This window comes from Corapipo altera, unplaced genomic scaffold (assembly GCF_003945725.1).
Source record: "Corapipo altera isolate COAL_440 unplaced genomic scaffold, ASM394572v1 RXGC01000072.1, whole genome shotgun sequence".
Lineage (NCBI taxonomy): Eukaryota > Metazoa > Chordata > Aves > Passeriformes > Pipridae > Corapipo > Corapipo altera.
Window position 1 is genome coordinate 3,510,368 of NW_020884943.1, and position 517 is coordinate 3,510,884.

Below are 517 nucleotides of genomic sequence, written 5' to 3' on the forward strand. Positions count from 1 at the left end.
CCCGACTTGTAAAATTGCGTACAATAAAGATTCCTCCCACACCAAAGGTGCCAACACAGAAAACTCTGGCTCCCCATGGAGTCTCCAGGCTGACAAACCAACTGCACCACAAAGCCAAAGCTTCCAGATTTCTCTTTTGCTGGCAGGGGGAGACTCCTGAATTTTCCTTCAGGGCACATGCTTTTGAGAATGGTCGATGGGCACACGAAGCATAACATCCCTCTGGGCTCAGAAGCCTGGGTCAGCTTCTCCTGGCCTGTTCTGGTGAGCATCCCTGCTGGCAGCAGGAGCACTTCTGCTGATGACAAAGACCACTTGGGCTTTTGTCAGGGGCTGTGGCGAGGCAGTGCATGGGGAAGCACCTTCCCCAGAGAAAGCTTGGACATGGTATTGCATCTCCCACCTGCTTTGAACTGCCTGGAGATGCGGCCTCTGTGAGAAGAGCTCTGCTCAGAGGAGCAGGGAACAGACTGTCACACCTGAACTGGATGTGCTGGAAGCAGCACATCTGCAGCAG